This window comes from Ambystoma mexicanum, chromosome 3p, assembly GCF_040938575.1.
Source record: "Ambystoma mexicanum isolate Mex_15411 chromosome 3p, UKY_AmexF1_1, whole genome shotgun sequence".
Lineage (NCBI taxonomy): Eukaryota > Metazoa > Chordata > Amphibia > Caudata > Ambystomatidae > Ambystoma > Ambystoma mexicanum.
In genome coordinates this window covers 852,921,738-852,941,951 of record NC_090925.1, presented here as the reverse complement: position 1 = coordinate 852,941,951, position 20,214 = coordinate 852,921,738, and the positions used below count along the sequence as shown (strand labels likewise).

The 20,214-nt window shown below is 46.3% G+C and overlaps 1 protein-coding gene and 1 long non-coding RNA gene across 5 annotated transcripts in view; both read right to left on the bottom strand.

The window, feature by feature from the left end:
* The window catches only part of DOC2A (double C2 domain alpha), an 890,443-nt gene that overhangs the window by 602,873 nt on the left and 267,356 nt on the right, over positions 1-20,214 (bottom strand). The gene's annotated exons all lie outside the window — the stretch shown is intronic.
* LOC138580994 (uncharacterized) lies at positions 16,710-18,681 on the bottom strand. Its single transcript, XR_011304396.1, has 2 exons — positions 18,389-18,681; positions 16,710-17,572 (listed from the first exon to the last, which is right to left on the bottom strand). It is a non-coding gene; the product is annotated as an uncharacterized lncRNA (long non-coding RNA).

Sequence of the window (20,214 nt, the reverse complement as noted above, 5' to 3'; positions counted from 1 at the left end):
CTCAAGAGAACAGATCTTGACATCAGGAGCATCTCTGACGTTTGGTGCAAATGACAGCAGAGTGTGGTATAAAATTCAATTACAACAGAATTGCAACACTCTCCTCAGCACTCTCTTCGACACAATCAGGCTCAATACTCTCGGCTATATGACTACTATGTTCACCCCATACAATCCATGTATCTCATTTAACAGTCTTCAACAGCCTTACCTTTTCTAGTGGCTTACGGTCTCCCAGTGATAACGCTGTATTCATTAACAAATAGGTGGATCTCAACTTCCAATCACCCCAAAAAATAAATCGATTCTAATCATAGGTGATTGCAACCTCTGGCTGGTCTACCAGGGTGATATCATGATCTAAGAGGTGTCCACCCAGATGGTAAACTTAGGCTTCCGATTCTTGCTTTACAACCCAACACACAATGATGAGCAAGGGGTCCAGGGTGGAAAAGCTCAAACGTGATCCGGCCAGAGCTTCAGGGAGGCCGGGGGTGCTGCCCCTGGCCTTAGGCGTCTGTCTCCCATAAGTGCCCACCGTCCCCAAGCCCAGCGGCTGTCCCGGGGAACCCTGGAGGGAAAAGCTCTCTCATCTACCTCTCCACCATTCAGATCAGGCAAATCTCTTGGTGGACCAGCACCCATAACTTTCTGCCTGTCCTGCAACCCCCAAGTGAGTTACCCATTTACTTTAAGAGGCAAAGGGGAAAACACTTTCAGATTTTCAAAAAATGCATCTCAAGATTTGGCAGTATTACAAGTGTGGCGGTCCAGAAATAAGGGTGCGGGTAGCAATGTACAGGCACCCTTTCCAGACCGCTACACTACAAGTCTGCCTGCAGGGGCCGTTGCGCCCGGCAGGACTGACCTTCCAGGCGCAACGGTCCCAGTAAGCAGACTTGTCACAGAAGCACCGGCACCGTTAACAGGTTAACAGCGGTGTCGGTGCTTCCATCTCCCTTTGGGACTCCACGGGAATGGAGAACAACATTTTCCAGCACCTGACTTCCCCATCCGCCGGGAGTTGTAATGTCCCGGTAGCACCGGGATATCAGGTGTCGGAAAATTGCTACGAGTCCGGTGGCAACCCGCCGGTAGCACCGGTGGGTTATCGCCAGACTCGTAATGAGGCCCAATGTCTCCAAAACATTTCTGGTACCTATACCCAATCTGATCGAAACACAGTACATGATATAAAGTATCTGGTATTCGAAAAGGACCATGGCCATCCTGGCTCTTAAGACAAAAAACACAGAAACATAAAACCCCTTTGAATTACTCGAATAAATGGCAGGAACGACTGCTTGCAGCTATCCGAAGAGAAAACAGAAAACAGAAAAGTGGAATACATATGGGGAAAATCAGTTTCCTTCCAGTATAAAGAAGCCTGCTCCCAGCCTAAATCATGGTTTCAAAGACATGGCTGAAAGGAAAACAGCCAGCAAAGCTACAGCCACCTTACTCCAACAAAAGCAAAGAGGTTTTGAAGATCTATGAATAATGTTCAAGCATGATCCAAATTGCCAAATGCCCTCTCCCTGACTAGCAAACTTCCCTCCATGAGCAGGGATCAACCTGCGTCCCTCTGCCCCCGAATTAGTGACACATTTATGCAATAACTCAACCAACCAAAAGGCCATTGGGCGAACTCGATCCCTGTCTTGTATCTAACATCAAAGACACCATTGAACCCCTGACAGGCCGTATTGCTCATCTAAGCACCACCGCTCTCATCAGTGCTAAGGTCTCCGATCAACCTAAGCATTCAACATTCACTTTCCTTCTTAGGAAACTCAGTTCTAACCCGCTTGATCTTGCAAACTATCCTCCCATTCCCAACATATGGTAGGATTCTTGAGAAATCAGAGACTCCTCAGCTTAAATCCTATTCCGCGGAAATGGCCTTTTCCATGGTCTCAAATCCGGCTTCAGACGAGGGAGAAGTACCCAAACCTGCTCAAGGCTTCAGCTACCCATGCACATAGCGTCCTCATCCTGCTTGACCACTCCTCAAACTTTGATATCCTTCTCAAAGACCTGAAAACTTCCATGGGGCCCAATGTTTCTGTCTCACCTGGACTGCATCCTTTCTCAAGGATGCAGGTCAGATTAGAAATCGTCCAATTGACATCCCATAACATGTAAAGTGGGATCCTTCAATGGGCTACTTTATCAGCCTTGCTATTAAGTGCATTCTACTGCTCCACAACGTTCTGCCAATGACACTCAACCCTGGGAGGACAGCTCAGGGCAACGTGTTCACAAGAGGACGACGCACACAGGTACGATCCCCGAGTCCGTGCTTAGAAACCTCTGGGTATTAAGCGCGTTATGAATAACCAACTACAATTCCTTTCTTTCAACCTTCACATTAACCAAGGAGAAATATCTGACATCCCAAGTCTGGATGAAATAGAAATCCCATTGCCTGAATGCATCGAAATCTGCGATGCGCTGTCTTGGCCCTGCCATTTCTCTATATCAACCGTCCCTGTAGTCCGGCGCCATGGTTGCACCTGCTGTGCCGCTCTTTAAGGCCCAGAACTTTGGTGTGATCTTCAATGCCAAACTCAAAATTTATCCCGAAATAAATGCTGCAACCAAAAAAGTAACTTCCACCTCCAGATTCCTAGATATGTCCACCCATCTCCGATCTCCGATCTCTTCATGCCTCACAAAATGAAGGCGATCCGAGCCCTAGTCCCACCATACTTTCCTTCACCGTTGAACAAGATTCCGATGAAGAAAGATGCAAGGACTATTGTAGGACCCAGCCTACACACTCAGACACAGCCCCCCAGCTCAAAGGGTACTGAATTGGCTTCTGGGGAAACAGAGGAACGCGCTTGTGTCTCTCGGACTGATCCACACGTGGCCAAACATCTTCCCAGCTCTTTCAGGGAGCGCGTACCCTGAAAATCCTTAAGACCTGCTCCCCTTGGAAGATTATCCTTTCCTGATGCCAAAAGGCCTTGAAGATGTAGAAAGAATGTTATAAGTTCATGGTTCGGATCCGAAATGAGACTAACCACACATTTTTCATAAAAGCACTCAAGGGCCAAACTTCCCAACCAGGCCTTTACTCCTATCTTCTGGCCACTCTTCTGTTCCATGTGTTAATATCCCCGCAAAAATATTGCGATACAAAAATATCGCCATATTTTTGCGGCGATATTGACCCATGGATCCTGCGGGGGACACCCCCGCAACCCTGCATTATTTTAAAATGTGCGGGGGACACCCCCGCAACCCCTGCTCCCACAAATTATCCCCCCCAAAAATATCGCCTATGGCGAGACAAATGACCATAAGTACGGTAATATTTTTGGTGGGGATATTTTGTAGGGATACCCACACTTCGTAGTGACTGATTAATGCCTAACTCAGGGCTTGACCACGCAACCAGTGGCGTAGACAGCAAGGCCCACCCGACATCTGTAAATTCCCACTCAGCAGCACTGTGTGGGCATTTACAGATGTTAATTGCACTGCGGTGGGCCCAATTACATTAGCTTCCGGCCCCACGTGTTAGTCAATCCTGGCTACGCCTCTGCACGCAAGACGAGCCCTCATGCTTCCTTGCCTCGCGTTATTCTCATGTTAGTATGGGGGGATAGCTCAGGGGCAACACGCTCGCCTTGGCAGCAAGATGACGCGGAACAACACGCTCTAGGTAATATACATATATATAATAAATGACCAATTATATATATATTGTGCTATGGGATGTCACCTGCACTTTGGTGAACCGGCTCATCTGTTGGCAGCGAGGCAGTGGGCCATGTTTCTGCGTTAGGAATGATATGTAGGGGCTGGGTGCTTCAGGACGCAGGCGCATGCGCGGCGGAAAGGGACAAAGGAGGAAAGAGAAAGAGGATCAGACTGGTAACAGGGGTGTCCCGCAAAGATACATTAAAAAAATGGTGGGGCTCACGTGGGTGATCCTTTGCAAGTGCACACCCAGCCCTGCGCAGTGCCCAGTAGAAAGCTCCGCAATCACAGCGGAGAAGGGGTGCACCCCGTGTGGCCCAGGATTGAGGCGCTGTGGCATGAAATGCAAGAAGAAATCACGAAAAAAGGGATAAGAGTGGACAAGGCCTGGGAGAGGGACAGGATCGGACTAGCAAAAGCAGCGGGAGGGGAGCGGGCGAGGGCACTGAGAAATCATGACCCGCACAGTGGTAGGAGGGTACCAGAAAAAGTAGGGGAACTCTGCCACTGGTGGGGGACAGAGTAGGGAGGAAAGGAGCAACGTGAAACACATTTTTCAATGGTTGCATTCATGCTGGTTGTGACAGCCAATCGAATTTAAACAGATTTCAGTTTAACTGTAACTGATATCCTGTGGTAAAGTGGAGAAGTGTGCTTTACCTTCTTATAAAGAACAGTTCCGGAATCATAAGTAGTGGAGCTGTTAACAGTAAAAAATAAAAGTAGTGGAACGCTGCTCCCGACCGTTCCCGCTCACTTCGACCTCTGGACCCGCAGAAAAGCGGATCTGCAGAATGACCCCCCCTTGATTACCCTGGAAGGACAATATTTTTCCATTGATTGGACGCCCCCGAGTTCCTCTCAATCTCCTCTCTATCTCCCTTCCCTTTCCCGCCCTCTCTAGCGCCTTGAAGCGGCCTCTGTTCTGCATATGTGCGCGTGTGCCAATTACCAAGAACATGAAATGAAAAAGTGTATTTGCTAACGCCTTAGGTTTTTTAGAAATAGCTCAGAAAGAAAGCTCGCGAAAAGTGCCATTACTTCAAGGTCTGCTGCAGAATTCGGGAACATTATGCCATTGCCTCGGCAAAGGCGTTTATTTGAGCATCGGGGAATTGTTTGCCCAGTGGAAACTCTTGGTGCATAGCAAACACATGCTTATGTCTCTGGGGAAATGGAGCCAGGTCAGAAAAAAATACCCATCATGAATCGTGTTCCAGGAGACTTAGCAACAGCTCAAAATTGTGCACTGAGAGATTGAATGTCCACGAGCATTCCTGTGAGAGTGAGCATCCGATCAAGCTTCCTGTGCCAGAAAATAAAACATGCTCAGAGCCGCTGTCATCCTGCTGTCATCCTGCGCCAGGTGCTGCGTATGTGAATGGGTGCCTATTCCTAATGTACTGCCATTAATAGCGGGCTGCTGCTCAACGAGGTCACGCTCCTGCTGAAGCCAAATCCTTAATCCACGACTTTCAGCCTGGTCATCGCACCGAAACAGCACTGCTGAGACAATGGGTTGGCTGATGCTGGCTCTGAGCATGTGAATCTTCGGACCATGGTGGACCCGTCCACTGCTTTTGATCCAGTGACTCTTTGGACCATGTTGGACCCGTCTACTGCTTTTAATACAGTGACTCTATGGACCATGTTGGACCCGTCCACTGCTTTTGATACAGTGACTGTTCGGACCATGTTGGACCCGTCCACTGCTTTTGATAAAGTGACTCTACGGACCATGTTGGACCCGTCCACTGCTTTTGATACAGTGACTCTAAAGACCATGTTGGACCCGTCCACTGCTTTTGATACAGTAACTCTTCGGACCATGTTGGACCCGTCCACCATGTTGGACCCATCCACTGCTTTTGATACAGTGATTCTTCGGACCATGTTGGACCTGTCCACTGCTTTTCATACAGTGACTCTACAGACCAAGTTGGACCCGTCCACTGCTTTTGATTCAGTGACTCTTCGGACCATGTTGGACCCGTCCACTGCCTTTGATACAGTGACTCTATGCACCATGTTGTACCCGTCCACTGCTTTTGATACAGTGACTCTACAGACCATGTTGGACCCGTCCACTGCTTTTGATACAGTGACTCTTCGGACCATGTTGGACCCGTCCACCATGTTGGACCCGTCCGCTGCTTTTGATACAGTGACTCTTCGGACAATGTTGGACCCGTCCACTGCTTTTGATACAGTGGCTCTATGGACCATGTTGAACCCGTCCACTTCTTTTGATACAGTGACTCTTTGGACCATGTTGGACCCGTCCACTGCTTTTGATACAGTGGCTCTACGGACCAAGTTGGACCCGTCCACTGATTTTGATACAGTTTGTTTCGATAGACTACTGTCTAGATTCACTAACTACATTGGTGTGTTGGTGCAGGCTCTCCAATGGTTCCAGTACTTCTTCACTTCCGGGACACAGCTGGTGAATCTAGGACTGTTGCGGTCTTCGGAGGTATTCAGTACTTGTGGTGTGCCGCAAGGATCCCCACTTTCTCTACTCTTGTTCAATATATATTCTCGGCCACTATTTATTATCTTTGCTCAGTTCGGCTTGATGTTCAATTCTTGAGTAGCCGACACCCAAATTAACCTCTCTATTGACGGTCTTAACCATGATTTAACTACTTGCCTCCATGTGTTGGAATTGTGGATGCTTAATAACGGACTCCAAATTAATCCGGGCGGAGAGGCGGAGAGCGGCCTTTTAGGGGAAAGAAAATCGGCAACGCCCGTCTTGTGTTGTCTAGCCCCTCTTTTTTTGGTCTTCCTTCTAGTTATTCTTCCAAACTAAAACTAAAACTAAAAATAAAAATAGGCTTTTATCAGCAAGCTGACCTCAACAGTAATGTTCACATTAACTAAGCTGTCAAGGCAGCCTTTTTCAAACTGTTGAAAAAGATTGTTCTCTACATAGATAAAATTGATAAACCCATTTTACTAGGGGCGTTTCCTAACTCGAAATTGGAGTACTGTCATTCTTTTTACTTGGGAATCTTAGAGTACCAGTTGACAAGACTGCAAAGGGTCCAAAACGCTTCGATCCGCCTTACTTGTCATTCGCACAGGTCTAACTATCACATTTTTTGTCTTTCTCTCCACCGGCTCCTAGTTTGATGTAGGATTTCGTTTAAAGTCCTCTGTCTGGGATTCAGTAGTATATTTCCCCTAGAACACTTTGCTGCAAATACAAGGAGCTTCTTTCCAGGATCCGGCTGGCCTATAGGGCAACAGGGCAATGCCTGAACGAAAAACTCAAAATGCTAGCGTGGGCCACTTTTTTCGGTCAAAGTGGGCCACTTTTTTGGCCAATGTGAGCCAGTTTGATGAGTTACTTCACTGTGCGGCTAATAGCTTTGACCAGTGTTGCTGAATAAATATTCTTAAAAATGCACAATTTGCATCACGTTATCAACAAACTCTTCCTTGGGTACTATGTCCCAAAGGAAATGAATTTCCTTTTGCAACTGTGGCCCACTTTTTCATTGGTGCAAGAGACAATTGTATGCCCCAGTCTGACCCTGCTTCTTTCTATCCATAAAGTTAACCTGAAATCATGTGGTGATAGATTTGTGGCCCCAGGACCCCTTCTGTCTCCGGAACAGGCTCCCCCTAGCGTTGCTTTAGGTGAAAAACGTTGCTACCTTTTGTTATTCTCAGAACTTGAATTTTTCTGTTATTCCCTTTAATCAAGTCAGTTGGGCTGGTGCCTTGATCCAGTTTGGTCTCCCTGTGGCATGGCATAAATCACCCTAGAAATAGAAAATGGGGCAATTCTGCTGCTCAATCATGCATTCATTAGTGCTGGATTGAGCACAGTTTGCGAAAGGTTTGCATCTCAGCAAATATTATAACTGTTCTTTTATATGGCGCTTAATACCAGGGACCAGTTTCTAAGCACGAGGCCGGGATTCAAACCTGTGTTGCTATGCGTTGTCTTGCTTCCAAGATAAACGTGTTGCCCCCGAGCTATCATGGCTGTACATGTGGCCCTGATCGATTATGTCCCCGGTTCTTGAATATTATATTTGCTGTTTCCATAGTGCTTATATCCCGTGAGCCGATTTCAAAGCACGGTGTGGCCAGAGAAGAGATATATGCGGGGGTAGGGGTGCATGGGGAGGGAGGAGAAGGAGTGTAAGGGGGGAGCACCAAAGGGAATAATAGTATGCTGCGCGCTCATTACTCACACACTGGTAACTGAACTGTCTATGGCCTGAGTTATCACAAGGAGACCCTGAGTGCAAAGTGTGCGGCACAAGGTGAAAAAAGGGGGTGGCCGTGTAAGGTATTAGCCCCTGGTACAGTAGTACAGATCAAGGAGGAAAGTGAGATAATAACAAGGAGAGACACCTAGAAACAAGCTGAGAGTGTGCCCCCCGGCCCCCCTGCTCAGTATTTGCAGACACACTCATCCCCCTTATCCTTATCACTGTCTGATTGACACATTGATACATTGATTTATCTCGAGTGCACAAAGTTACAGCAAGAGTTGGCTGGAAAGGGAGATGGAAGGACTAGCGAGCAGTGGCGACACGTCCATAAGAGGAGAGGGGGGCGAAATTATGGAGGAGCCGAGCCATCCTGGTGTAAACACTCAGTGCTCCAGCAGCTGCTTTCTGGAGCTGAGGGAGTGGTCCTGTGATGGCTTAAAATGTCAAAGTGAAACGTGGTTTGCCTTTGACATTTTCTAATCTCCAGTGCGCATGTCCAAAAGCTATGCAAGGACGGAAGTGTTTTGCTTTCCCGACTTTGCATGGCCCATTGGGGATGCAGGCTGAAGGACTGCACCTTTAAAAGTGTATAAGGGTGCTACCATGCCTCCCCACATATTCAGACTTGGTGGGGCATTCAATTGGTAGTGCTCCGGCGCGCATGTGTAGGAAGCATGAAGTGTTCTTTGTTTCCTGATTCCTGTTTATGTGGCACGGGAGCTGGAGGGTTTCAGTGTTCCCTAGGTGGCCGGCACATGGTGAAGAGTAGAGTCTGGACCAGGGCTGAAGATAAGAAGAAAAATATTTATGCATGCATGAATGAATAAATGAGTGTATGATGCATGGGTGATTGCGGGGTGCATGTATGTATGAGTGAGTGTATGGTGTATGTGTGCGCAAGTTAATGCTGTGTTAATGAGAAAGTGAATGTGTGTGATGTCCGCTTGTGTGTTTATGCCAGGCTGCTGATTTTTTGGAGATGGGGCATAGGCGGTGGGCATACGACGGCATCATGGACTTCAATGTTTTAATGGCATATGTCTCTATAAATAACTAGACTGGTATTTTGGTGCTGCCAGTTTAGCTATTTCTTTTGCATGACATTTTATAATGGGCATCTATAATAAAGCATGTATGATAAGTGTTATAAGGTGAATCGACTGGCGTTTTGGTGCAGCCAGTCAAAATATTTCTTACTTTTGCATGGCATTTGTTTTACCTCGCATTCATGATAAAGCAAGCTTCATACGTGTTATTATGTGGTGAGATTGGCATTTTGGTGCAGCCAGTCTAGCTATTTAATACTTTGGCATGACCATTTTTACTGGGTATCTATGATAAAGCACACTGTTGGTGACTTGCATCTACTGGATTTTGGCATGCGTTACCCTACAAAACCAACTGGAAATTGTGTGGATATTTACCCATTTTTCACTGAAAGTGTGCTGTAAAATGTACACTTTTAACCCATTGTTAAAAAAAAGAAAGAATCATTCAGAGGATGCCCATGAGTCCCCATTGGTTGGTGCGGGCTTCCTCATTTTCACACACAACCTCATTTTCATAAATGCCCATGACTTCTGAAGTTAAGAATTATCAATGGTGAAGACATTCTCAGGGTGCTAAGGGACTGGCCATGGCACAGCTCGGTGCAGCCTGGACTAGGTTTTGAAAGCTCTAACTCTGACCATGTGCTTTCAGGGGGAAGGGGCTACTCTCCTGAAGCCACATTCAAGACCCCTTACATCAAGGGATGTAGCCATGTTAGGGTGATAAAGGCGTGTGAAAGACACAGGACACAGATCTGTGTGTCAATTTTAGTCCAGCGCAACAGAGCACAGCAACAGCAAGTTGCTTTATTCCCCGGCTAGAAAGGCACAGAAAAAACACATGCACGATTCTGCCTCTTGATCACAAGAGCCAGTCGATCCTGTGCTGCCCTCCCACCTGCGCATGCTCTTTCTTTACGTTCAGAAATGCTGTTCTGGACTGCATACAAAACAGTACTTTCTGGTGGGTCAAAAACCTGGAGAATTCGACATTACATTCTGACAATAAATTGCAATGAGAAGACCAAGCGATGGAGTAGGAGCTCTGCTCATTCTATGTCACCCGTTGGTGTTTCCCTTAGGAGGAATGTGTGTCACTAACGCACATCCTTAGATGGAAGGACAGACCATCCACAAGACTGGCTTAGTGTAACTCACAAGCTGATTCCAGGCTCCCCAACTCCAGTTTCACGAGCAGGTGAGTAATAGTCACCCCTCACTAGATAGCCTTTGTAGATAACGAAAGACACAGAAATATTACTCTGCGCATTCTATTGCAGTGGCAGATACAGAGCTGCAGATCAACAGATCAAGATGCTAAACACGTGAAGCCGAAATAGGGATCCTTTTGCTGGACCCCACTGCCGACCTTCAGTAAAGTAGGCTCACCCACGAGCACCATGTGATTTTTATCTTAACTGAATCCTCTAGTAGGACATTCGATTTTTACTAACCATAATATCTAACACGCTCAGGGGTGGACTGGGAACTGAAAGAGGCCCTGGAAATAAATACTGGGGACCAAAAGTGGCCCTGGAAATAATGTTCAAAGTGGCCCCACATGACACATTTTCAGCAAGCCCAATGCTTTTCCTATAAGAAAATTTGGAAATACTACACAAAAGAGGCCCAGGGTGCAGAGGCCCACCGGGAAATCTCCAGAGTTCCCTATAGGCCAGTCCACCCCTGAACACGCTAGGTCATCTACCTGAGAGAATTACCACAAGACGACGGCCTTAGACAAGTGTCTTCAAGCATCCAAGGTGAATTCCGAACTCTTTGCATGCTTTTATTGGAGCAATGTTGGGATTATTTTATGAGTATTTTCACACCACCCTCTTTACTGATGGTAATTTCTTTTCTACTTACCTTGTAGACAAGTGACGTTTTGAAGATGTATTTGAGAATACCATTGTAAAAAGAATTTTTGCTCGTGACGAATGGAACTTATTCCCAAAACGCGTCGAGCTCATCATCATTTATGCTTTTTATTAAAATGTTGCTTACTAATCTTGTATTAAAATTAGACTGACAGTGGTCAGCACTATATAAATCAGTTGAACTGTACTTAATTATAGGAACATTGTTTATTTATTTTTTTGTATTTAGTTCAATATAGAACTATTAACAATGCATTCATAACAACTTAAAACATGTATCATACATTCATAACTAGACAGCCTAATTCATACAACTTCTTAATTCATACAGGGACTAATCCGATAAATATTGAAATCAATTCATAAAACAGATATGCATATTTCATTTAAACTTTTAGCTACATACGTTGAAAGGTTTCATTCGCGCGGATAGTAGCTGGATCCTCTACCGTCCCACATGGTGTGATGCTAACACGATAATTTTTCTATCCTTACTACACTGTTAAGAGACTCAAATAATAGGGTCATCCAGGAGCATTTTTACTCGGCACCAGATTAAAGCCATATGAATAGAGCCCTTTTCTGTGTTTAGACAGTATGACTAGAATTCAGGTGATTGCATCATCTCATATTCGTGTGTTAAGTGACCCAACACAGTCATATCGAAATGTCCCAATCTCGAGCATTCAGTGAGCAAATGCCGCACAGTTTCTACACAGAAGGGAATTTTACAGATTCTAGAGAATCTCCCCTCAGGTGGCATTGTCCGTTGGGCCTCCCGAATAGCACAGGTAGGCAATTGATTGGTACACATTAATAGTCTGAATCGACGTACTCCAGGGTCAGGGCAGCATGGAAGATAACGTTGAAGTTTCATGTACTTCTGTGTAACATGCGCAACTTGCCAGTACCTATGACATTTTTGTAGGTGGGAATAATTATAAACCCAATCCCACTTTCCTAAGTGCCTAAAATATACACCTTTCAGTTTCATATAGTTTGCACATCGCCTAAAGTCTGGTCTCCAGTCAATCAGAGCAAATGCCTCTTTCACCATTTTTCTTTGGTATGTGGTCAAGGCAATCATTCTCTCCCAACCGTGTTAACAGGGGGCAAATTGAAAGGGTTTTCGATTTTAGAAAAATTCCTCCTCTTCGTTGGAATACTAGTGCTTTCAATGATGGCAAGCCTAGTTCTAGTCGTATGTACTCAACCGATGTTGAGGGAGGTCGCCTTAACGCACAATGCCAAAAGAAGCCCTCAAGTACCTGCAGTCAATCCAAATTACGGAGTGCAAGTGCCTCCAACCCGTACAAAGTTGCAGGGCAGAACCGTTGCTTATACAGTACAAGGATCCCACCAAGTGAGAACCCTTCATGGCCCAGTACAAATTTACCAACCATTAATGAGATCTGTTTGGCTTTGCCAGATTTGGTAGCTATGATCACATGGTGTCCCTTTTTGGTATACATTTCTAGACCTAAATAGTGGTAACACTGCGTATATTCTATGCAACCAAGATCGTTAGTCATTGTTTTGCTGTTTATATAGCGGGATGTGACAAACATTGTTTTTGTTTTCCTCAGATTAAAAATCAGACTATGATCCACAGCATACAATGCAAATGCATTCAGGATTGCTTTCCTCCCCGACAATAAGTGGTCACATAGGGCAAGGTCATCAGTGTATAGGATGGCTGTAACTGTGCACCAACCTATCTTAGGGGGACAATTAGCATTCGTTGACATCACATTTGGCAAGTCCGAAATGTAGAGGTTAAAAAGCAGGGGCATCCCTTACCCCTCTATCATTACGGATGTTCCTTGATAGCACCCCATCATTACCTAACCAAATTTGAGGGAATGTATCTGTGTGGAGAGCCACAATAATCTGCAGTAACCATTCAGGGCAACCAGGTGCACAGAGCTTTTTCCATAGCAACTCTCGATTCACTTGGTCGAAGGCAGCTCGAAAGTCAATTTATGTAATATATACAGATGGACTATCTTTCGCTTTTGCCTGCATTATGATGGCATCAAGTACTCTGATGTTATGCGCTGTGCCAGACCCCTTCCGGAAACCCGCTTGAAATGGGTGTAGGATGTTGCTCTCACTGGCCCAAGCCTCAAGATGTTCCAAAACAAACCCTGCGAAGACCAATCCTGTGACGTCTAACAGGGAGAGTAAACGATAGTTCTCCAGAGAGAGCCGAGGTCCCGTTTTGAACACAGGGACATAGATAGCTTTTTTTTCCAAGAACTGGGCATATGTCTCCTTCGCATACAAATCACAGAGGATAGAAGCCCACAATTCGTAGTCACCTTTCAGCAATGCTGCCGACAGGTCATTAGGCCCTGGAGCTCTCGAGTTTTTTAATTTAATTAAATGTCCAATCATATTAGATGTGTTAAAACTCAAGGGCCGGATGTTATTAGTACAAGGCACAGGTCTAACAATATCATCACAGTATTTCATTTTTTTCTCTATGAATGTTACCCATACACTCTCGGGAATCGGATTTATAATGGAATCCACTGTAGCGGGTCTGGCTAGATTTAAAATGCCCCACGTTTGTTTGGAGTTTTGGTCATTGCGTGCCTTGATCATGTTTTGCCAATTTACAGTCCGACCCTTAAGATTGCTAGGTTTCAACCAGTTGGTATATTTGTTTTTCAGTTTGCAAATTGCATTATGTACAATTTATGGGCACTCCACCCATGTTTTTCAGCCTGTGGATTTGCCTGAGGAGTCTACGTTTATGTGACTGAATCTTACGATCAAAGGCTCGAGCATGCAAGTTCCCCGCAGATTTGCCTGAGGAGTCTACGTTTATGTGACTGAATCTTACGATCAAAGGCTCGAGCATGCAAGTTCCCCGCGGATTTGCCTGAGGAGTCTACGTTTATGTGACTGAATCTTACGATCAAAGGCTCGAGCATGCAAGTTCCCCGCGGATTTGTCTGAGGAGTCTACGTTTATGTGACTGAATCTTACGATCAAAGGCTCGAGCATGCAAGATCCTCGCGGATTTGCCTGAGGAGTCTACGTTTATTTGACCGGATCTTACGATCAAAGGCTCGAGCCTGCAAGTCCCCCGGTAATAACAGTATTTTCCTCTTGATAGAACCACTTTTAAATGCAAACGCCCTTAGCCATGCCTCCATATGGTCCCCTGTCCTGTATAAAGAGTATGTAGGGGGTTAATTGTAGGTATAACCTGGGCCATAAGACTACATGCTTTCTTAAGGTTTCCTTCAGTCCAAGCCACTCGGTTTCCCGCTTGGCTAGGGACCAGATCACAAGTTGCATACTGTCGCCTTTCCAGTAAGTCTAAATGTACAGTTAGACTTAGGGTCGCATGGTCATTGTTTTGGTTCTTGTTAATAGATAGCTGCTTAACCATATTGATTAATTTAGATTTGCCACAAAGATAATCAATGGTGCCAGCTTTAGCCCCACAGTGCCATGTAGTTGCTCCAGGCATGTCGCCAAGTTCCCATTGTGCCAGGAAACTCAGGCAGTTTTCACCCTCGGGATTTCGACGTTTTTGCGTTAGCAGATTTTCGGGTTATACATTCTTATGATGGAGCGTTCCCCACACCCAGCGTTTATGTCGCCACCGAGCAGTATCAAGTCAGTATCCATGTTCCCACCCCATGTTGTAATCATTGCTTCAAATGCTTCAAGGATCTTATCCGTAACATCAACCCCCGGTGGATCATACACATAAACAATTAGCATTCTACATTTACCTATTTCAAAATTTAAAAAACAATTCCACTGCAAGAACATTGTCACATTCATAGGGATTAGGAATCAACCAAGATTCCATTTCTTGTGTCACCTCGATGATAAGACCACCAAACGGGCGGCCCTTGGAGCCTTTCTTAAGATCGCTTAGGATCTACCCACGCGGCGCACTGGGAATCCAATGTGTTGATTCGCTCTTTTCCGAGCCATACCACACAGTATTCCCGTGTACGCCGTGCGTGCTGGGTACTCTGTTCCTGGTGAGGGGCGTAGCAGCCCCTCAGCCAATGAGGAGGCTCGAAACGGGGCAATCCCCGCTCCGAGACTCCCCATGGCTGGAGGCTGCCTTCGTCTCAGGTAAGACTTTTTTTTTTGTCCTCCCACCTCCCTGCCCTCCCCACCCCACCCCACCCCACTTACCTTCCATCCCTTGGTCTCCGGCGGAGGACGATGGAAGCCTCCAGGCGTGTGGAGACTTGGAGCGGGGCCATCCAAGCAACCGAGCCTACACACAGCTGGAGGATTCCATCGGCCCCCGCCGGAGCCGCGGTACTTTTTTCTTTCTTTTTCCCCTTCGCCCCTCCTAACCCCACTTACCTTCTTTTTTCTTCTTTTCTTGGGAGCGAACGCGCTGGAAACACTTTTGTTCCCAACGGGTCCGCTCCCGATGGCCGCCATGGAAAGGGAAAACGGACTACTTTTTTTGTCTGTTTTGAAATGCGGCAGCATTTCTAAACAGAAAAAAATGCCATTAGTACCCCGGTCTAACAGGCCGGGGTACTAACGGCAATAAGACCCTCCGCGGCGGGCCAATACCGCCCACGGTAATGCCCCCGGGGCTTCGTTAAGGCCCTCGCGCATGACTCTTGAAGCATAAATACTGGGTAACTAAAGTATCAAGAGAGGGGCCATTTTGCATCAAATGTGACTGTCCGCAACTTTTCCATGACTGGATTTCACAACATCACTTTTGAGGTGCTTCCATCCCCGGCTTTAGCTATTGCCACCCTTCTTTATCATCAAATTCCTCGATTGCTTTTTGACTGCGAGGAGCCACATGTGGGTTTGCCTTAACAGGCGACATTTTGCACTGCTCGCAGCAAGAGGTTAGCTTCAAGGGGGTGGTACATGGTTTATCGAGAGCATATCCCAATAACTCTAAGGACTCTGATTTCTAATTAACGAAACAGTCATAGATAGTACAGTGTACACGTGCCATGCCAACAGGCCCCCCTCGCTCAGGTGCTATGAAGTCAAAATTGCAAGAGTTTAAAGATCGGAGGGAGGGAATTTTTGCAAAAATATTACGGGACTGATTCATGGAATTATTTGCACCTAAAAACGGGGATTTGTGCGCCATTCTGTCCGCAAATCTCATTTGTTAAACAGGGATTTGCGGACAGAATGGCGCGCAAATCCCCGTTTTTTGGCGCAAATAATTGCATGTATCAGCCCCTTAGTAACTTAGGGCAATTGATATGTGACTTCACGCCCAATTCATTGCTGTATTTTATCATTAGGATTCGTGAGTCTAATGTCACCTCTGTACTTGCCTTCCTAATGATGACTTGAGGAGGAGGAGTACGAGCAGGTACTGCATCTGTGTTGGCTGGGAATACAGCAGGAGAGGACACAGGAGGGGGCGCAGAATTCAGCACTACAAACCCTGCTTCCGAGTCATTAGAAGGGAGGTTAAAATCATCGGAACCACTCCCGTCTGCCTCTTTATCCCGAATTGGCCAGCTAGTGAGAGTCCCAACTTTTTGTGACCAACGCTTTCTTCTCTTCGCAGCTTTTTTCTTCGCTCTCCTGTTTCTCTGATTCTGATGTGTCTATGAAAGGATAGTGGAATTCAGGGGATCATCGGGTAATCCTACCTCCTGATCAGGGGTCATTTCCAAAAAAATTAAAGTGGGGGGACTCAACAACAAGCGCAATGGTTTGTGACGTCACCAGAAATGAGCAAATCAAGGTGAAATATGCACATTTCATTAAATTGGCTTTGCATAACCACCCAAATTGCACAGGACGAATGGCATTTGCCTTCCATAAAATCAACACACACACAAAAACAAGAGAGGATATTTTCTTCTAATAGTGTTTTTGAAACTTTAAAAGGTGTGCATGTTTTAAACTCCAAGAACCAATTCAAATGTTTTCCCTTGACCTTGCAGTACCGAAATGGGACATTTCATCTTTAGTTGTTTGTTATTTTTCGTCAGGTTATATATTGCAGTGGTGCAGACTGCGGTTTGATCCCCGAGGCCGGCTTAAATTCATAAATTTAAAGAGGACATTCAATGTTTCTCATTTTAGCTGGGTGGGGGGCTGAGTCCACCCTCTGAATAAAGTGGGGGGACTCCGTCCCCCAGCGTGTGCCCTCGACTTGAGCCCTGCTCCTGATGACCCACAGGCTCTGTTGATCTTGGCCCTTTTTTCATCAGTTTCTTATTTCTACGAGCCTGTTTATGTGTTGGATAACTGAGCTGGGAGACCACATGGGTCTCAGGCAGCTGCTCTGTGCCACTGGCCTCTTGGCTTTCCACTAAGATGGCTGCGTTGTTACCAGGTTCTGCCACTTGCAATATTAACGGGAGCCGTTCCTTCCAAAGGGCGTGGACTTTAAGGTTGCAAGTGGATATTTCGGCCAGCAGCTGACCTTGTTTCTGTAAATCATCTTGAATGCTCCCGCAGGTGAATTTTGATGGCGAAATTCAATAAGCCCCATCCAGAATCATCACTTAGTTGACCACAGCCACTGGTTATCGTCTTTGAAGATTGTTCACCAGCAGCACCAACAGTGTTATTTTCAATTGTGCTAGAGACACCACTCTCAGTCACCATTTGTTGGGTCAAGGATAGAAGCGGCCATGTCGGCGGTCTTGAGTTCATGTTCATTTCCACTGTTGCGCGGCCACGCGGTTCAGAGCAGACTTTATTGGTGTCCCTGACGGGAGAAAGGGAGGTGCGAGCATTAGTCTGACACATAGAATAGCAGAGCTTAAGCAAGTATGTGTTATCAATGTTATCAAACTCCTCGCACGTGATATTCAGCACAGGTTGTTGTAATGGTACGACGTCCTTTCATCGCAGGATGTTTTTTTCGTGGGGAGTCTTACCGCAATTTTTTGCAGAAAAAACAAATCAAATTTTTTTTGGGGGTTAGAAAAATATATAAATTGGGTGTCAGTGTTCGGGAATATACAAAAAATTAAAGGGGATCGGGGGATGGAGAGGGGATCCCACAAAAATAAAAGTAAAACAAATTCAAGGAGTTTTTTCATAAAACAATATGCGGTAAATAACCCTGCGGAAAAAGATCCCGTGATGAAATGACATGGAACCGTTGTAATGGCATGGTATTGGATGTTGATTGTAGACCAGGCTCCATTGTGTCATTACCACTACCAACTTTCCCCTTGTTGCTTCCGGTATTTGGTTTAAAGTAAGATGTAATATGGCCAGCATCAGTGACCCCCTCAGATTCCAAGGTAACAAGGGAGGTCCCACTTAATTCCTACGTTATCGTTAACAGTTCGTTTGTAGCCCCGTGCCTTCACATAGGGCTTAGAGTTGCAAATATTGTAGGTGCGTTTGGATTGCGATTTCCCTGGGATTTCAAGTGGGGCTACAGGTGTACAGGTGACAAAGCACTGAATAATTGTTGCAGCAGTCCGCGGTGGTATGAAGTCACAGGGCCAACTCCAATAAAGAAATACTGGGCTTTTAACATTAGCTTACCGTGTTTAGTCAACAGACTTACTTTGCCAACACTGCACACTCGGTACAGCGCCTGTCGCTCGTCACCCAGCACCCGTCTCGGGAGGCCAACATGGATGGGCACAAGGAAGCCTCCACCCGATCACCCAAACACTAAAACACTCTTGCAACACCCTGCGTTCGCTCCGTGAGAGTGTGGAGGTTTTATGACATGCTCCTCTCAGCAGGTGCAGAAACCGAAGAGAGACTGTGTGCTTCACAGTTTCAGACATGCCGCAGTGCAAAGCAGTCCACATTTGCCAAAACACTCTTGCAACACTCCGTGTTCGCTCTGCAAGAGTGTGGGTGTTTTATGACACGCTCCTCCCAGCAGACGCAGCAACTGAAGAGAGACTGTGTGCGTCACAGTTTCAGATATACCGCAGTCCTAAGTAGTTCCACAGTAGCCAAAACACTCTTGCAACACTCCGTGCTTGCTCCACGTGAGTGTGGGTGTTTTATGACACGCTCCTCCCAGCAGACGCAGCAACTGAAGAGAGACTGTGTGCTTCATAGTTTCAGATATGCCGCAGTCCTAAGTAGTTCCACAGTAGCCAAAACACTCTTGCAACACTCCGTGCTTGCTCCACGTGAGTGTGGGTGTTTTATGACACGCTCCTCCCAGCAGACGCAGCAACTGAAGAGAGACTGTGTGCTTCATAGTTTCAGATATGCCGCAGTCCTAAGTAGTTCCACAGTAGCCAAAACACTCTTGCAACACTCCGTGTTTGCTCCACGTGAGTGTGGGGTTTTTATGACACGCTCCCCCCAGCAGGCGCAGCAACTGAAGAGAGACTGTGTGCTACACAGTTTCAGATATGCCGCAGTCTAAAGCATTTCTACAGTAGCCAAAACACTCTCGCAACACTCTGCCAATTGTTTATATCAAACTACAAATATTGACTGAGTCTTCTCAGTACAAAGAGTGTCCAAGTCACAAGTACACCTCCCTTCAGAGCTCTAACTCTCAGTCCAGAAATGACTTTAAAAACATGTGAAAGCAGAGCACGTGGCCTAGCCAAGTATTCGTGCAGGCCCTTCCTAGCTAAACAAACATTTTTACTTTTGGCTCCCACATCCCTCAGTAAACATTCCCTTTAAGGCAGTAAGCTGCTGTGTTCTGTGATACTTTATAGGAGGGCATTAGTGTGGGTCATGGCCATCCTCTAATCAGGGATGGGAAAAAAAAGTGGGGGCATGTGCAGAGCATAGCATCCCGGATACCTTTGGGTTTGGAGCGCCATATATATAAAAATAGCACTCTCACATGATCATACCAGGATGTATTTGTGAACCACAAGCCCCCCTCGCCGCCAATTGATTTTCCATTCCTGCTGATCCAATCGCTTTGGTGCTGGTGGCAGGGTGTGTGCAAATTGAGCTGTAGGATAAGGTAAGCCGGTATTGGCTCGTACACAATGGGTCACCTGACGGTGCCCTCCCACTAATTATGGATGAGCCGCAGGGCAGGCCTGGCGAGACTTGGGTGAGTTCTCAACTGCAGCAAGCCACGGAGGGAGCACTCCTGAAACATTGTGTGTTGTTGGGAAACCTGGAGTCCTCTTTGCATGGATCGCATGCAAGGTGGGAGGGGGGCTGCTTCCTCAGCCTTACACGTCCCATTGGGAATGCTGGCTGGGCTACTGTGTTAGGGGGCACTCCTGCACCTCCTCACATTGAGCGCTGCAGGGCCACTGGTTTGACTTCCCCAAGGCATGCGTGGAAAACAGAACTCAGGTGAGGCCTTGATTGACACCTTCCCCTGCTTCCTACCTCAGAACATTCTGGGATGCTGGCGGCTAGCAGGTGGCAGTAAGGTGGGGTCCTCAG